Source organism: Triturus cristatus, chromosome 3_1 (assembly GCF_964204655.1).
Source record: "Triturus cristatus chromosome 3_1, aTriCri1.1, whole genome shotgun sequence".
NCBI lineage: Eukaryota > Metazoa > Chordata > Amphibia > Caudata > Salamandridae > Triturus > Triturus cristatus.
This window is the reverse complement of record NC_140583.1, coordinates 675,980,037-675,995,874: the sequence shown is the minus strand read 5'-3', so window position 1 is coordinate 675,995,874 and position 15,838 is coordinate 675,980,037. Positions and strand designations below refer to the sequence as shown.

Sequence of the window (15,838 nt, the reverse complement as noted above, 5' to 3'; positions counted from 1 at the left end):
AATTCTCAAGGGCATATTATCAAGCCCATTATCGCCGCTTTAGCGGCAGTTATCTGCCGCTGAAGCGGTGATAATTTTAACGCCGTTTCTTGATAATATGCCCCCAAAGGAGTGTGACTCACCGGACACACTCAGGATTATTGCTGAGACATGAGCACACAAGATTTGAAGATTGGAAGCATTGGCTTGAGGGACTTCGAATTCAACCTGATACAGGTGAGATGTGTGCACAGTAGTGTTGATTATATATTTTTTAAAACACAGATGAGGTTGGATTGTCAAAGCGGGTTTTTATCTACCCCGCCAATTCTGGTTTGTTGGTTACTCATTTGTACTGTTAGAGAACTGAATCTCTCTTTTAGACAGAAGCCCTTTTCACGCTTCATTTAGAAATTTAGTTTAATAACCTTGCTCCCAAAATCATGTTGTGATCCTATTAGGCTCCTTTTAAATAATCTAAGAAGTACTGCAATTTCATCTGCCTTGTAAATCTTGTAAATATTCTCCATAACAAATACTTTTTATCAGAGACAAACGATGGTGGGATGTAGAATGGAATAATGCGTTGGCCGCTGTATCTTTCCTATGAACAGTGGTTACCAATTTATTCCCCTGTACTGTCACTAAGGCATCTGAATACACAGTTTCATGTTGGCTGCGATTCATTGTTAATATAATGTTGTGGTTATTTCTGTTGAAATATTCCAAGTTGCTGCTATATTTCATTTTATACACTGAACTCATGTTATGCCTCAAATTAATGCAGTGTTAAGGTCTCAAAATGCACTCCTCCGTGCTTGGAAAATTCCCTTCTCTATTTAGGTTTGATCATACCATGCATCACAAGAGCTTTGGTCTTGAGACACCCACGCTATTGCAATGTCAAATCAAATCAAATCATGGGAACTTATAAAGCACACGACTACTCCAAGAATGTCCCAGCGCTACAAGTTTGTTAAGCGCTGCCCTCACCAGGAAGGGGTTATAATTTAAAAGCCCTCATTAAAAAGTGAACTTTTCAAGCTATGCTTGAAAGAGCTTGCATCCTTAGTTGCACTCAGGTTCAGGGGAAGAGCATTCCAGCTAGCGGCCGCCAACGCAGAAAAGGAAGTACCTCCCCATTTCTTCCTCCGTGTCTTAGGCACTACTGCCAGCAATGCATCAGCAGACCCTAGAGTTCTAGATGGGTGGTAGTGACAGATACCCTGAGTTAGATAATAAGGGCCTAGTCCATTGAAAGCTCTATGGGCTAGCACCAGACCCTTAAACTTCACTCTTGCTGGTATGGGAAGCTAATGCAACTCCTTAAGATAGACCTGAACTGAGGAGTTCCACAGGATGTTCATCAGGAGCCGGGCTGGAGCATTCTGCACCAACTGGAGTCTCTTAAGTAGGTATGAAGAGAGACCCCAGTGTAGTACACTTACATAGTCATGCCGAGGTGTTATAAAGGTATGGACTGCCATCTTCTGGCAAGTAGCTGGAAGAAGGAACACAAACTTCCTCAAGAAACGTATTGCACTGGAGGTTGTTCCAGCACATCCACTGGAACACCGCTAATGTCAAGCAGACAGGTCTATCTAAGAAACTGGTTAAGAGGCTCCAATGCCACAAAACCAGCCAGCCAAAATATGCTTCAAAGGCTACCACCGCAAACTAGCACTAAAGCACTGCATTGGCTTTCGAGGCTAAGTTCCTATGTGTTGTCCAAAAAGCCAATTGGGGAAAAGAATGAGAACAATTATTTTCTGTGGGCCTCCACTATGCACCAGTCTGTAATACTTCCTCAAAGACCACTAATGGCATAATCCAGTGAAGCTTCAAATGACTGAAACATGGTAACAGATCCCTGAAAATGTAAGGCCTTAATTATAGAATGTTTGGAATCCAAACCTGAGAGACAAAGCAAACAACGTAAGGCCCCGAAAACAATAGGAATCAAAGTTTCCTAAAACGTATGAAATGTATCATCATTGAAGAATACCGAACAAGGCTTACCTCACAAATCATAAACTGATCAAAGCAGACCTTGCCCTCAAGACTCCAGTGCACCGAAGAAAGTAAAAAGGGACACCTAGCACTCCGCAAACCTCTTAAATTCATAGATAAACATATCAATGCATGCATTAATAAACACATAATATATGCTCTCCTTTGAAAAGTCGTTGTTAAAGACAAAGTAACAGCATGTTGGACTCACAGTTGCCCTTTATTAGACAGGCATGCCAACCAAGATATAAACTGGTCGCATAATACAAGAATTAGGACTCATGGTTTCTGCTTGAGTCTGATGGGTGGTATATATTAGAGAGTTGTGAAAACCCTTTTGTAATTCGTTTTAAATGCAAACAACAGAACGGATGCATATGTTGCTGAAAGGACTGAAGGTAAATCAGAGTCAAAAGAAAATCCAAGATGTAGGATAATACATTTGACTGGTGGTCCATTGTCAACAACTGTGTTAAATTTCAGTTGGTACTAGGTTGGCCAAATATTTTAGGCATAGATTTGGCATTTATAATATTCCGGTGTTGGTCGCCACTGAGAGCCTAGTGTATTCTAATACTTGCAGCCTTTACCTACCGTCACACTTTGTCATAGTTTTACTCAAATTAATGTCAGTATCAAAGTGCAGTTGAGCAATCTCCAAAAGTACATACCACATTTTTTACAAATCTTCAGAGAAGCTCAAGTTTGCAAGATGTATACAAAGTGGTACTGCGAGGCAGAGGATCTCTATGGTTTGGGCTAAACACAAACTGTGATGGGAGGAGATAAGGAGGGTAGAAGAGCATATACTGAGACTGGTAAACAAGTATACTTAAAAACTACAGACCGACATGTGCCACCATTAGACATTTTACATGCTGAATATCAAGAGTTGGCCTCCAATGCATTGCTTGGCTGTGAAACCTGTCAGCCTTGGGGTGGTCTCCCCCCAAACCTTTCACCTTCGCTCCCCCTGTTTTGTTGATTTCATTTTTGTTGGCTTTAGAACTACACACTTTTTACCTCTGCTAACCAGTGCCAAAGTGCTTGTGAGCTCTCCTTTCAGCATAATAAAATCGGTTACACCCACACATTTAATTTACTTATAAGTCCCTAGTAAAGTGGTACTATAGGTACCCAGAACCTAAAAAATTAAATACTACTTGTGGGCCTGAAACATTCATTTTGCCACCGACTTAAGTAGCCCTTTAAACATGTCTCAGCTGTGCCATTGCAGCCTCTGTGTGCAGTTTTGAACTGCCATTTCAACCCGGCTAAACAAACCCTTTGCAAGGCCTAAAACATCCTTTTTAATAAATATGTCACCCCTAGGGTAGGCCCTAAACTGCCCATAGTCAGGGTGCATTGTATTCAAGAAGCTGAACATGCATTTTTAAGTTTTACATGTGCAGGTAGTGAAAAACTCCTACATTTGTTTTTCACTAATGCAAGGCCTACCTCTCCCATAGGATAACATTGCATTACATTATTATATTTTTAAGTGATAACCTTTGAATGGGAGTAGGTAAGACAGTCACCTTGGTGTCTAAGGAATTGTAATTTCAAATACTCTTTATTGGTAAAGTCAGATTTTAAGTCACAATTCTGAAAATGCCACATTTAGAAAGTTGGATTTTTCTTGTCCCAACCATTTGGTGACAACAGCCTGTTCCGGAGGCATATGACTACGTGTAGTTGGCAGTTGAGCTCTGTGTATCCCTGTCAAACTGCATCACAATAGAGTCTGGGTGTTGGCACGATAGACCATCTCTGACAGGATGGGGGCAGAGCTGTCACCTACCACATTTGCAATTCAAAGGTACTAGCACAGCTCACACACAATGAACTTCACACTAGCCTATTGTGCCTCCAGTCAGACTGGTACCAAGGCAGGGAGGCAGGAAATTCCAGACACCTCTATTTGGGGAAACTCCAGAAGTTTCTCCCACTTCAAATTGATCATCAGGTATAAAAAGGGACACTCGGACCCACTCTTCAGTATACTCCTGGACCTGTGGATACCACAGAAGAAAGACACCCTGCTGATTGATGCCTGCCCTGCTTGATGAGAAGGACCTGCACCGTTTATCCCAGGCTGAAATGACTTCAAGGGGCTGCTGACTGACCTCCTGTTCTGTGCTGCTGGCCATAACAAGCACCAGAGGCCTCTTTGCATCTTGCCAACTGGCGTACGACCTTGACCTGTAATTGGACCTGCAACTGAAAGTGGCTGAGCCCTGTTGGCCTCTGCAGGAGTGTGTTCCTGATCGCCAAGAGGTTTCTCTCAGGTCCCAGACCCTTGGCGTGTCATCAATTGAGCTCCTCTGCGAAGAAAAGAAGAAATCCTGAAGTTTTGGGCTCTTCATGAATGCAAACGGGTAAGTTTACACCAAGGTTTTGCCACCGATCTAAGCGCCAATGCAAAGCTCCGGCGATCCCAACTCTTTGTGCTACATTGACAGCCAGCGATGACAGGCAACGTGAAGTCTGCACTTCGCTCTACAACATCAACAGCCCACGGTGGCCACCAATGTGAATCTTCAGTTACTGCCGCCCATGATGCTCGGCCTGCTCTTCGTGCTACGACGACCATTTATGACTCTGTCCTTCACTGCTAATGGAACTCTAGAAGTAGGGGTGGGTGCAATTTTTAATTCCGCTGGTGGAATTGGAGAAATGTATATAATAAATTCCGCTGCACTGCTCAGCGGAATCAATCATTCAGCACTATGCAGGGGATACATCAGTCCACAGAGCCGTCAACCCCGCTTGTCTTTGGTGCCTTCCTCTAATGAGGCGGTGCTGCCGACAGGTGACAGATGCAGTTAATTAGTCTTAGACCTGCTCTGATCACAGGAGACCAGGGGAGTAGAACAAGGCGCTCATCTGCTCCAAGCAACAGGAGGAGTACTTCAGCAGTATGGTTAGGACTACTCACTGACCTGTCTTCATAACCCTAAGCCATAATCCTACATCACTGTCTCTAGCTAGGCGGTTGTCATTCCTTACTGTTAGTATGTTGGGGGCAAAGTGGAAACTGCTCCTATACCTTGATGCTTGCATGCCTATTAAGACACTCCTTCAATCTAATGCAACAGTAAAACCTCCCTAAACGCTCCTGCTGCTATGACCTCAGCCGAGCTGCACACTTGACAGCAAACAGAGCTGTGTACAGCTGTTCTATGTTGAGACTCACCTATGCTGGGTGGTTGCAGAGTGATGGAGGTCTGGTGCCTGCTATTGCTGCTCTGTGCTGGAGAGGTGCCTATCACAAGGAGAGGGTCGATGCATTTATTTTGTACACATGCAAGTGTGTAGGTGCTCGCGAAGTGCTATATCTTACACTGCAAGCATGAGGAAGAACACCTTGCTCTTATAGCCTCTGCCTGCCGGGAAGTCGTGCGGTCTGACCCTTTCACCAGCAACAGAGATGGCTCGGAGCAGTGAGGGAGTGTGGCCAGCACAGCCTGCATTCTCACACAGCAGGTAGACGAATACAGAATTAATTCTGCGTTCTCACATGCCAGTTCGATGCATGTGGAGCCCAAGCGTGTATCATTCTGATTCTGACACCCAGATGAGAAAGTCTGTTCTCATGCAGCAGGCACCCAGGGAAACCTGAGTGTATTATTCTCACAGACATTTGCACGGTGAGTCCGAGGAAGTATCATTGGCACGAACAGCACCGACACACACCCAGAATCCGTCTCCTTCTCACATAGTGAAGCTGATGGTATCACTCTCACAAACAGCCAATACACACAGTCTCACCGAAACGACTAGGGGTGGCCGGAACTCCGTGGAATCTTGCGGAGTTTTTAAACTCAGCAAGTTCCACCCACCCCTATTTAGAAGGTAACTTTTTCAGTGAGACTATATTGGTCTCTGTCCCCTGCCCACATCATGGTCAGCCTCTACTCGTGACTTTTGACCAGTCTTGCAAGACCAGATAACTTTGATTGTTTTTTTGTGCTTTTAAGGCACAATACTTACCGTAAATCTTTGAAATTGTAAATCTCCGGTTCTATTGATTTTTGTTGTTTCGGTGTCAAATGATTTATTAAAGTTTACTCTAATTTTCTGAATTTGTGTGGGATTTTTGTTGTGTTGTGCTGTCATTGTATTGCTGTTTGTGTGCTGCATAAATACTTTACACTCTGCCTCCTAGGAAAGCCTGACTGCTTCTATGCCACCCTACCAGATGGTTAATCACAGTATAATTTAGAGACTTTTTGTGGTTCATCTTGACAAGGATTGTGGCTATTGCTTGAGAAGGACCAACAACCCAATTTCTCACACTGGCAATTAAAAACAAAGCTCCATGATGTGGGCGACGACGCTGGAATATTGCTTGCATGGTTGGGCAGGAGAGAGCAAGAGATGAACTGGGTTAGTGAGATCCAGACCAGTAAAGGTAGAAGGTTACCAGGAATCGCAGTATTGCTGGGGCATATACTGGCACATGCATCAACGTAGGCTTTTGCGATTCCTTAATTGCGATTATTAAGGAATCGCAATTAAGGAATTGCAAAAGCCTATGCATGTAGGAATCTCTGTAAAAATAGCGATTCCTACACATTCCTTAATTGCGACTCGCAAATTGCGAGTCGCAATTAAGGAATGCCGTCCCATTCATTCCTATGGGCCTGCAGGCCCATAGGAATGAATTGGAGATTGCATGAGCAATTTGCGAGTACCAGTAGGTACTTGCAAATAGCTCAAGCAATTTCAAGGGTGCAAGGGTGTCAAAATGACACCCTATTGCACCCCTGAAATTGATCTGTGCACATATGTTGCACACACACATGCCCTAAGGGCATGTGTGTGCGCAACATGAAACTTAGAAAAATGCACAAAAGTGAATTTTTCAAAGTTTATGCAAATTACCATGAAGTTCAGCTTCATGGTAATTTGCTCCCCCTATTAGCGAAATCGCTATTGTTTTTTACTTTAATGCATTGCATTTAAGCAATCTCAATTTGGGATTCCTTAAATGCAATTGCAATTTAAGTAATCGCAATTGAGAGATTCCTTAAATTGCGATTTTTGCATTTGGGATGATGCATCCCAAATGCAAAAATACCGGTCGCAAAGGGGCAGATTCTGAGAATCTGTCCGTTAGCGACCGGTTTTTTCTTTGATGCATGTGCCTGTTAGTGACTATTATAGAAACCTATATGCCTCTGCCTGTTAGTGTTTGGAGGATAAAGTGAGGAATGTTATGGTAAACATATCAATACCACGTATTAATGTAGCCAATAGGGCTGCCCTGGACTCACAGATAACAATTGAGGAAATAGAAGAAATGATTAAACTCCTGCAGGCCGGGAAGGCCCCTGGACCTAATGGCCTAGCGATTGAGGTTTACAAAAGTATGGCTGGCAAACTATTGCCTCATCCCTTAAATATGATCAGTGCTGCGAGACAGGAAGGTTCCATTGCAAGAGAGCCCCGCTCAGCATTGATTAAAGATTCCGCAAGTGCAATCAGTGCAGGACGCGTGAGTATAGATTAAATAAAATCCAGTGCATAACAGCACTAGAGCAAACTCCACAAGTAAATGTCCTGTGGGGCTTACAATGGAGGAAGAACAGTGCACACGTTTATAATGGAATGTCTGTTCCATATAATTTTCATAATGAACTAAATGATTTCCCGTTTCTTTAACTGTTTTAAAGGGGATCCCTAAAAATGGGCATTAGGTGTTACATTGTTTTAAGTGTAATGAATCTTGAGCGAAAGTGTTCAATAGTTGGGATGAATTTGTTGATTTTTTATATGGAATTGCCCGCTTGGGCTACATTAAGTACCTGAAAATGCGCACATATGAAAGTGTTGTCTTGCTGTTCATCATGATGTGAAAATTGTGTTCATGAAGTAGGCTCACTGGGGCTAGATTGCCTGGAAAAGACAGTGAAAATATATTTTAAAATACCAGTTTTGTTCGATTTTATTAGTTCGATTTTTGATGAATTTTACATCAATTTAAGTTGAAAATGAAATTATCAGGAAATGTGTTCATGAAGCAACCCACTTGGGCTAGACTTTCCAGAAAACTCAGTAAATATAGTGGACATGTTTTCTTATTCAATGTTTGCATTAATCAGTTCAGTTTTTGGATTAATTCTAAATCCATTTATGTTTAAAGCGAAATTAGTGAGACGTTTCTGCTAATGAAAACTTTGCACTGGAGGAATAGGAACTTTTTGAAAAAAGGCACAAATGACATTCCCAGAAGTATAAATGGAACTGTCCCCTGGCACAGCTTTCTAGGAGTATTTCAGAGAATGTTCGGGAATTTAGAAACCTTTGCTTTTTTGCAACACATCTTGGGTTGTATTGGAACCAAAATGATTTTGAAGCACCATGGCAGCTTACCTTGTAAAAGGTTAATATTGGCACCACTGATGATCCCTTAAGAATGTGAATGAAGTATATGTTAGGAAACTAATCTGATTGTCTACAATGACTCTGCTGAGAAAGTGAAAATATATATTCCAAAGTTATTAGTACCAGAATGCATTGTCTGCATTAGGGGTCAACACCTGTGAACTATTCAAGTGCTGATCCGTGGAAGTGCAACGACTAACTTCAGAAATACTTTATACATACTGGCTTTTTGGGAGTGGCTTCCTTGCTATTTGCTTCTTGTTGATATTGGCACCCAAAATGATTTTGAAGCAGAATGGCAGCAGACCATAGATAAGGAAAACATCAGCTCTTCTGATGATTTAATACAGTTAGGTTTTCCACCTCCTAGTCACAGAGGCAAGTGGTGGAACTGGGTGGTCAACCTATATACGGTGGTGGTTGAAGTGTTGGAGGCTTCAGACTGTTTATTGTATGGTTTTCCTTGTGTGGTAACTTACTGAGAATTGTTTGCTCCTCATCATGATAACTGTAGCACATGTATGACTCCCCAGTGACTCAACACTCAAAAAGCATGACGTTGCACTTCGCTCTACTGAATATTAATCGCCACCAAAACCACGTGTGAGCAAGCCAGTGACCAAGGAGTTGTGAAAGAGGAACTAAGGGCAGAATGCACTGCAGCCAGCCTCCACAAACTCCAACTCCAGCTGCTCACAGACACAAGTGAGCCAAAGGTTCTTTCACCTAGCGGTGGGGTTCAAAGTGTAATGCCGCTGATCAGAGACGTTTTAAGTCATGGGCAAAGTGGGCTCTGGCCAAGGGACCCAGCCTTTCAGGGGTCCCCCATATAGACCGGGCTCTGTTCTCCGCACAGTCCTGCCCTGATAACATTGAATGATTTTTAAACATAGATTGATTTAAATACAATTTTTCTTTAATTTATTGTTATTATGTGTAATGTGTGGGAGTCTATCACAGACATTTTGCCACAGATATGTTGGGTTTATATTTTTCAAAACCATGCAACATCCAGAAAAAAAGTTCCTTTTAGATCAAAAGAGGATCTCACACATGAGAAATAATCGTGGGTCATAGAGATTATTTGGAATAATATTACTGATCTGCGGCTATGTTACAATATTGAAAACACACATCACTGTCCCTGAATATTAGATGGAAAAACATTTACAATTTTGACCTGTCTGCCTCTAAAGTGTCAGTAACTGGCCAAAGGGGGCATGAAAAAGCTGAAGTTGGATCATTAAATCAAAACTGTTCTGATCAGGGCTCCCAAAATATCTTTGACCCGGGGCCGCGAAAAATCCTTATGATGTCTCTGGCTGAAATGAATTGAGGAATGCAAGCAAGCAATGTAATTAAGACTCAGTTAACAAAAGACCCCTGACAATAGCATATATTCCATGCATCAAAGTAACCTGACTAAGGGGGGCGTGGCTTGACGCCCACAGAGCATGGCGGCGCCCGAGTGAGGCTCCCGGGCTTGCCTTGGTGAAACCGCGCTAATCGTTATGTACGGCTGAAGCTTCCTGCATTTCCTGTTACCGGAAGGTATGCTGCATGCAATGCGGGTCTCGTCTTTGGAGAGCGCGCGTTGAAACGAGCATTTTTCATGCCTCTTGCGCTTCCACACAGGGACGCTCTGTAGCGGCCGCCATTTTCTTCTTTGCCGTGTATGGAGTTTTCAGAAGACACAGCCTGTTTTTGCCTGCCTCCTGCATGGTTAATCACTTGGCAATGTATTGGAGCACTTTTTCACCTTTGGTTACCGGTCGTCAAGCTGTTGTGCCTTATTTCTCAAGCAAGTTCGTGCCAATTGTGAGTGGATTTCCCCGGCGGCAATTTTAGGGTGAATGATTGTGAGGAATGTTTCTATACAGCACCGTGCATTTTGTTGCCTGCAAGTCTGATTTTTGCTGATGCTCTGGCCCAACTGGCAACCATCTCCTTATGCTCTACGTACTATTCACTTTTTCAACGGCTGTTTAAAGGAGAATATCTTTGTTTTGGTCATTCTTTTTGACATACGCCCATCATTGCCTCACGTTTTTGTTTGTTTGATGGGCAGAACCAAGATGTCTTAGAAACTGCGGCGAACTTTTATTAAAAACTCAAAACTTTTCACAGAATTTTCCAATCTCGAGGATTCTTTACTGCCTTTGCCACGATCTCTGGAGCCTAACATGGATTCCACTTCTGCAGCTTCCGGGAAATCTGTTACCAAGTGCCTGAAAAAGGACCCCCCTTCTCCTCCTAAATCTGCCTCACCAGTCTCCTTGAAACTCTTGCTGGAAGAAATTAAAGCACTTCGACCGTTTATGGAGGACACTAATGCTAAACTTCAAGTTCTTACAGAGAACCGGTCCCAGTTGGACGCCAGAGTCTCAGTAGTTGAGCAAAGTGTCACCTCACTCCAGGAATCTTGTGCCACCGTCTCACAACTTCATACCCAAGTTTTGACGCTTCAGCGCCAAGTCGAGGATTTTGAAAATCGCAATCGGAGGAATAACCTTCGCATTTATGGCCTGGTGGAAGGACTTGAGGGGTCGGATGCTCCCGCCTTTTTTAAGTCCTTCCTTCCTAAGTTACTCCACTTACCAGATGGTACTGCACTCAATATTCAACGCGCGCACAGGTTGGGCCGTGTTGCCTCTAATTCTTCACCATCGCAGAGGCCAAGAGGTGTAATCATATATTTTTTGGAGTATACAGACTTGTTAAAGATTCTGTAAGCGGCCAAATCCATTCCAAAAATTACGTGGTCCGGCTCTACTATACTTTTTGCTCAAGATTATGCAAAAGCTACTGCAAATAGACGCAAAGCCTTCCTGAACATGAGATCTGATCTTCGATCGTAGGGAGCTCACTATGGACTCTTTCATCCTTGTCTCTTTAAGGTCACCTATAATAATAGGACAACCACGTATGAAGACCCGATAAGGCTTCGAAGCTTCATCAATTCCTGCGGGCCGACCAGCATGAACTCGACTGCCTCTTCATCATTCCAAACGTAATATTTAGATATTGTTCAGTGTTTTGCACCATTTTGTTGGTCTTTGCATAAGTTTTTTCCTGCTCTTTGTAGTTTACTTTACACAGGTTGTCTTCTCTAGTAAAGCTGTTTGTAGGTTCACACCAGTTATTGCTTAGTATTGAATTCAGGGCACATATTTTGTCCTGCTCTTCATTTGTGTAAAATGTTCTTCTTTGCTTCCGCAGGTCCCTTTTTTCTCCTGACGTGGTTTCTCCCTGGCTTTCCGTGTGTTCGTGCTCGGATGTTCCGTCTGTCCATGTGGTCTCACCTCCCCCTCCTTCACATTTCCCCTTCGTAGGTATGTTCTTCGTTTTGTTTTTTGATTTTTGTGTTGCATTCTCTCTATCTATGTCACTTGTTCTACAAATGGTATTTATTTGCTTCTTTTCTGCCTTCAACACCTTTTCTTACCTTCTTTCTTTCTACTTTTCTTTTACATTTGTCTTTGTATGTTCACCTTTTGTAATTTCTGTATGTTTTTCTTTATCAGTCACAACATTTTTCTTCTACGTTGATGGTATATCATGTTCATTCCCTCTTTTACAACTTTTCTACTGGTTTTTGTTATACAGTTCATATATTCTTTTTATTTTGATGGCGACTTACATGTCTTTTCATTTTCCTTCCTGTATTTTTGATCTTTCTTTGTTTGAATTGGGTTCTTCTCTTACGATTTTAGGCTTTTTAGTTTTTATTAATCTATGTCATTAAAATTAATGACTTGGAATGTACGGGGTTTGAACTCTCTCACTAAGAGACTTATCTAGCCAAACTACATGTGGACATTGCATTTTTACAAGAGACTCATCTCTCTGAAGTTGAATCATTAAAGTTAAAGAGGGGCTGGGTGGGAGAGGTTTTCTTTTCTTCAGGTGACGGCAAACGTAATGGTGTAGCGATACTTTGCCACAAATCCCTTTCGCTTTCGCTCTTGTCTCAAGAGTCGGATGCTAGTGTTAGATGGTTAAATGTTAAGTTATCTTTTAAGGGTGCTCCAGTCTCACTTCTGAACGTTTATGCCCCCACGTGCGGAGAACCCTCCTTTTGGCCCACACTCGCCAAGCACATATCTGTCTGCATAGATGATAATTTTATCTTAGCAGGTGACTGTAACCAGGTACTTGACCCATTCATAGACAGGAACTCTAAGTTTCCCTTTATACCCAACAAGCCACATAAATCTTTTGTTCACACTATAAACCAACATAAGCTTTTTGATGCTTGGCGACTTTGTAACCCAACTACCAAGGAATTTACTTTTTATTCCCCGTCTCATCACTCCCAATCAAGAATCAATTATATCTTTGTCTCTCATAACCTTTCACAAACCCTTACTCATGCAGAGATTGGTCCCATTTTGATTTCAGATCACGCCCCAGTTTCCATTGGCATTGATATTTTAACTAAAACTACCGGCCCCAGGAGGTGGCGTTTTAATAATTCCCTTCTCCTGGACCCAAAATTCACGGCTACATTCACCACCTTCTTTGATGAATTTTTTATGATAAATCAAAGTGATTTCATGGCTCTCTCTACGATTTGGGATGCCTTTAAAGCCTCTGCTAGAGACTTTATAATATCCTTTGTTGCAAAGAAGCGTAAAAACGCTCGTAAACAGACTTCAGACCTTCTCCAAGACATTAAGAGACTGGAGCACTCTTATTATACTTCACATACCAATGACAGTTTAAAAGCTCTTGTTCAAGCTAAATTCCAATATAATAAAAAGTCCACAGAGGATGCCTCATTGTATCTATTAAAATCCAGTGCTAAATTTTATGGTGGCAAAAATAAAGCTGGGAAAACTCTAGCCAACTACCTGAAAGTTAAGCATAATAAGTTGAATATTGAATCCATTTATGATGCACAATTAGATCTAAAGTTCAAGGATACTGACATTCTGAACAAATTTTCTCCTTTTTACAAAACACTGTATGCCTCCGAAACACAACCCACTGACCGGGCCTTGTCACATTTTTTCTCCACTATTCAAAAGCCCCTAAATGTCACTCCAGATTTGACTTCTTTAGAATCTGATTTAACGCAGCTAGAGTTGTCAAACGCCCTTCACTCCCTCAAATGTGATAAGGCTCTTGGACCTGATGGTTTTACAGTTGAATTTTATCTGCACTTTTCCAAGCTTCTACTACCGAAACTATATTCTTTATTACACTCTTTCAGTACATTAGGACATTCCTCTGGTTCTTTCTCTGATGCTCATATATGCCTTATCCCCAAAGAAGATAAAGATTCTAAATATTGCAAGAACTATAGACCCATATCCCTGGTAAACATTGATTACAAGATTTTTTCTAAAGCACTAGCCCTGCGATTGGATTCTTTCTTACCTGACCTGTTAGGGACAGAGCAGTCTGGTTTTGTTAAAGGTCGTTACATAACTGATAATACACGACTCTTGTTTGACATTTTGTCCAAATCCTCACGCTTTAAAGACTCCTTGGCAGCAATAGCGCTGGATGCTGAAAAAGCCTTTGATAGGGTTGAGTGGGCATACCTTTTTTATACTCTTAATTGGTTTGGCTTTGGTCCCAATTTCATATCTTTGATCTCTCTCCTTTATTCTAGACCTAGAGCGGAGGTCTGTGCTAATGGATTGATATCTCCCTTTTTTGACCTCGGAAGAGGGGTGCGTCAAGGATGCCCCTTCTCCCCTTTTCTTTTTAACTTGGCTCTGGAACCATTTTTATCAAAACTGCGCCAGAATCCTAATTTGCATGGATTCCAGGCGTCCCATTCTCACATTAAACTTGCAGCATATGCAGATGATATCTTGCTTTTCATGTCCCATCCAACTGACTCAATCCCCGCTTTTCTAGCGGAAGTACAAGCTTACTCTGATATTTCGGGGTAGAAACTGAATAATAACAAATGTGAGATCCTACCTTTGACAAAGTACACATTTAAACTTGATTTTGCTGCCTCTAAATTTACTTGGAGTCCTCTCCACATTAAATATTTGGGTTTAAATGTCACATCCTCAATTTCAGACACGGTTTCATTATGTATGGATAAATGTACGCAGAAGATTTCGGATTTAACTACCAAATGGCACCCCCTTTACTTATCATGGTGGGGTGGTTTGGATACCATCAAAATGATGTTGTCACCCATAATTATATACACTATCTCCAACATCCCAGTTTCCACCCCGCAAAAATTCTTTAGGAAAATTAATTCTATTCTTTCTTCCTTCCTTTGGAACTCTAAGAAACCTTGAATGTCTCTACACAGGTTAATTCGTCCCAAATCTGAGGGTGGAGTTAACTTTCCTGATTTTCCAGCATATCGAAAAGCATTTCTTCTCCGTCAGGCCTCGTTGTGGTTGCGTGACTCTAAAGATGATTGCCCCCTATGGACCACAATTGAGCGCCTCTCTTTGTCCCCCTTTACCTTTAGCGAATACCTCTCTTTTTCACGTAAACCGCAAGCCCTAGCTACTCCCATTATTAAATTTACTTCTAAACTTTTAACACCTTTATTCCCTTTTCCTCATAATACTTTTGACTCCTTTCTAAACTCTACAATTTGGCATAATAAGAGTTTGCTCATACGTAATAAACCCTTTTACTGGAAATCTTGGCATCATAGAGGTTTAGTCTGGATTCATCAGCTTTTTTCACATTCAGATTTTCTATCTTTTTCTTCACTTAGTCGCTCCTTTAATTTACCTCCTTCATTCATCCATAAATACTTCATACTTAAAAACGCTGTGCTGGACGTACGTGCACAGTTCTCACCAACACATCCAGTCTCTACTACTCCAGATCCTCCCTCACAACTACGCTCCTTATTAGCAACATCACCTAAGGCTTCCACACCATATACATTTCTGCATAACATTGATAAAGTCCGACAGAAATACAAAATCGAAGAAGTTTGGGAACGTGATTTTGCACTATCTTGGCCAGTGTCTCTATGGAATAAGATATGGGTTAAGATTCGCAAATCCTCTAGAGCTGCAAACACAACGCAAACATTGTTTTTTGTGTATAACAGACTTTTGATATCAAATTACACTAATGTACCTGATATTTGCTGGACTTGCTCCTCACCAAAGGCTGATTTATTTCATATGTTATTTTCCTGCTCTATTGTGTGTGCTTTTTGGAAGCGGGTCTGGTCTCAAATCAATTTGATTTTCGGCACTACATTTCCTTTTGCCTATACTCATGTTTTCTTAGGGAGCCTGTCCTCTTGTTGGGAGAACGTTGCAGTCAATGTCAAAATTGTTGATTTATTATTAGCAGTTGCGTTACAGCAAGTCACAGCTAATTGGAAAGATTCCTCAAAAATTTCTTATAGGGCATGGTGGTATGCTGTTTGTCATAATCACAGGTTGGATACCTCCTTTGTATACCCCATCTACTTGAGGCCAAAAAGACTAGCTTTATGGTCTCCTATTAC

General features: G+C 41.7%; 1 protein-coding gene across 1 annotated transcript in view; it reads left to right on the top strand.

Moving 5' to 3' along the window:
- The first annotated feature begins 11,609 nt into the window (after window positions 1-11,609).
- SLC67A1 (solute carrier family 67 member 1) overlaps window positions 11,610-15,838 on the top strand; it is a 937,984-nt gene continuing 933,755 nt past the window's right edge. Inside the window, exon 1 of the mRNA XM_085644744.1 lies at window positions 11,610-11,711. The gene's annotated coding sequence lies outside the window, so the exon portion shown is untranslated. The remainder of the gene's footprint in view (window positions 11,712-15,838) is intronic.